The following is a 3,850-nucleotide window of genomic DNA, read 5'->3' as shown; positions in this document are numbered from 1 at the left end:
TTTTAAGAGACAGGACCAGTCACACAGTTTTTATAAAGAGACAGGACCAGTCACACAGGCCTTATAAAGAGACAGGACCAGTCACACAGGCTTTATAAAGAGACAGGACCAGTCACACAGGCTTTATAAAGAGACAGGACCAGTCACACAGGCTTTATAAAGAGACAGGACCAGTCAAACAGGTTTATAAAGAGGCAGGATCAGTCACACAGGCTTTATAAAGAGACAGGACCAGTCACATTGGCTTTATAAAGAGACAGGACCAGTCACACCGGCTTTTTAAAGAGACAGGACCAGTCACACAGGCTTTTTCAAGAGACAGGACAAGTCGCACTGGCTTTATAAAGAGACAGGACAAGTCGCACAGGCTTTATAAAGAGACAGGGCCAGTCAAACAGGCTTTATAAAGAGGCAGGACCAGTCACACAGGCTTTATAAAGAGACAGGACTAGTCACACAGGCTTTATAAAGAGACAGGACAAGTCACACAGGCTTTATAAAGAGACAGGACCAGTCACACTGGCTTTATAAAGAGGCAGGACCAGTCACACAGGCTTTATAAAGAGACAGGACCAGTCACACAGACTTTATAAAGAGAGAGGACCAGTCACACACACATTATAAAGAGACAGGACCAGTCACACAGGCTTTATAAAGAGACAGGACCAGTCAAACAGGCTTTATAAAGAGACAGGACCAGACACACAGGCTTTATAAAGAGACAGGACCAGTCACACAGGCTTTATAAAGAGACAGGACCAGTCACACAGGCTTTATAAAGAGACAGGACCAGACACACGGGCATTATAAAGAGACAGGACCAGTCACACAGGCTTTATAAAGAGACAGGACCAGACACACAGGCTTTATAAAGAGACAGGACCAGTCACACAGGCTTTATAAAGAGACAGGAGCAGACACCCGGGCTTTATAAAGAGACAGGACCAGTCACACAGGCTTTATAAAGAGACAGGACCAGTCACACAGGGTTTATAAAGAGACAGGACCAGTCACTCAGGGCTTATAAAGAGACAGGACCAGTCACACTGGCTTTATAAAGAGACAGGAACAGTCACACAGGCTTTGTAAAGAGACAGGACCAGTCACACAGGCTTTATAAAGAGACAGGACCAGTCACACAGGCTTTATAAAGAGACAGGACCAGTCACACAGGCTTTATAAAGTGACAGGACCAGTCACACAGTCTTTCTAAAGAGACAGGACCAGTCACACAGGCTTTCAAAAGAGACAGAACCAGACACACAGGCTTTATAAAGAGACAGGACCAGCCACACAGGCTTCATAAAGAGACAGGACCAGTCACACAGGCTTTATAAAGAGACAGGACCAGTCAAACAGGCTTTATAAAGAGTCAGGACCAGTCACACAGGCTTTATAAAGAGACAGGACCAGTCACACAGACTTTTTAAAGAGACAGGACCAGACACACAGGCTTTATAAAGAGACAGGACCAGTCACACAGGCTTTATAAAGAGACAGGACCAGTCACACAGGCTTTATAAAGAGACAGGACCAGACACACAGGCTTTATAAAGAGACAGGACCAGTCACACAGGCTTTATAAAGAGACAGGACCAGTCACACAGATTTTATAAAGAGACAGGACCAGTCACACAGGCTTTATAAAGAGACAGGACCAGTCAAACAGGCATTATAGAGAGACAGGACCAGTCACACAGGCTTTATAAAGAGACAGGACCAGTCACACACACATTATAAAGAGACACGACCAGTCACACAGGCTTTATAAAGAGACAGGACTAGTCACACAGGCTTTATAAAGAGACAGGACCAGTCACACAGGCTTTATAAAGAGATAGGACCAGTCACACCGGCTATATAAAGAGACTGGACTCGTCACACAGGCTTTATAAAGAGACTGGACCAGACACACAGGCTTTATAAAGAGACAGGACCAGTCACACAGGCTTTATAAAGAGACAGGACCAGACACACGGGCTTTATAAAGAGACAGGACCAGTCACACAGGCTTTATAAAGAGACAGGACCAGTCACACGGGCTTTATAAAGAGACAGGACCAGTCAACAGGCTTTATAAAGAGACAGGACCAGTCACACAGGGTTTATAAAGAGACAGGACCAGTCACACAGGCTTTATAAAGAGACAGGACCAGTCACACAGGCTTTATTAAGAGACAGGACCAGTCACACAGACTTTATAATGAGACAGGACCAGTCACACAAGCTTAAAAAGAAACAGGACCAGTCACACTGGCTTTATAAAGAGACAGGAACAGTCACACAGGCTTTATAAAGAGACAGGACCAGTCACACAGGCTTTATAAAGAGACAGGACCAGTCACACTGGCTTTATAGAGAGACAGGACGAGTCACACAGGCTTTATAAAGAGACAGGACCAGTCACACATGCTTTATAAAGAGACCGGGCCATTCACACAGGCTTTAAAAAGTGACAGGACCAGTCACACAGGCTTTCTAAAGAGACAGGACCAGTCACACAGGCTTCATAAAGAGACAGGACCAGTCACACAGGCTTGACAAGATACAGGACCAGTCACACGGGCTTTATAAAGAGACAGGACCAGTCACACAGGCTTTATAAAGAGACAGGAACAGACACACAGGCGTTATCAAGAGTCAGGAGCAGTCACACAGGCTTTATAAAGAGACAGGAGCAGACACACGGGCTTTATAATGAAACAGGACCAGTCACACTGGCTTTATAAAGAGAGAGGAACAGTCACACAGGCTTTGTAAAGAGACAGGACCAGTCACACAGGCTTTATAATGAAACAGGACCAGTCACACTGGCTTTATAAAGAGAGAGGAACAGTCACACAGGCTTTATAAAGAGACAGGACCAGTCACACAGGCTTTATAAAGTGACAGGAGCAGTCACACAGACTTTATAAAGAGACAGGACCAGTCACACAGGTTTATAATGAGAGAGGACCAGTCACACAGGATTTATAAAGAGACAGGACCAGTCACACAGGCTTTATAAAGAGACAGGACCAGTCACACAGGCTTTATAAAGAGAGAGGACCAGTCACACAGGCTTTATAAAGAGACAGGACCAGTCACACAGGCTTTATAAAGAGACAGGACCAGTCACACAGGCTTTCAAAAGAGACAGAACCAGACACACAGGCTTTATATAGAGACAGGACCAGTCGCAGAGGCTTTATAAAGAGACAGGACCAGTCACACAGGCTTTATAAAGAGACAGGACCAGTCAAACAGGCTTTATAAAGAGACAGGACCAGTCACACAGGCTTTGTAAAGAGGCAGGACCAGCCACACAGGCTTTATAAAGAGACAGGACCAGTCACACAGGCTTTATAAAGAGAGAGGACCAGTCGCACTGTCTTTATAAAGAGACAGGACCAGTCACACAGGCTTTATAAAGAGACAGGACCAGTCACACGGGTTTCCAATGAGAGAAGACCAGTCACACAGGCTTTATAAAGAGACAGGACCAGTCACATAGGCTTTATAAAGAGACAGGACCAGTCAAACAGGCTTTATAAAGAAATAACAACAGAAAATGCTGGAAAAACTCAGCAGGTCAGGCAACATCCGTGGAGAGAAATTTGAGTTGATGTTTCGGGTTTGACCCTTCTTCAAAACTGGAGAGAAAAGGAACTAGATCGAAGGCAGGGCTGCGATCGGACAAAAGAATAAAAGACCCAAAAGAAGTAAAGGAGATTAGAAGCTAGACGAGATGGTAATATGCTGGGTTTAGGTGTAAAGTGTACTGGCAGGGCGAAAGATAGCTGCCAGGTGTGAGAGAGAAACAAAAGGAAAGGGCGGGGGGGAGGAAAGGAGTGGAAAAATATAAGTAAAA

Source organism: Somniosus microcephalus, unplaced genomic scaffold (genome assembly GCF_052327205.1).
Source record: "Somniosus microcephalus isolate GS21.2 unplaced genomic scaffold, FLI_Smic_1.0 unresolved_chr3, whole genome shotgun sequence".
Lineage (NCBI taxonomy): Eukaryota > Metazoa > Chordata > Chondrichthyes > Squaliformes > Somniosidae > Somniosus > Somniosus microcephalus.
The sequence above is the reverse complement of the archived record's forward strand: the minus strand, read 5'-3'. Positions refer to the sequence as shown.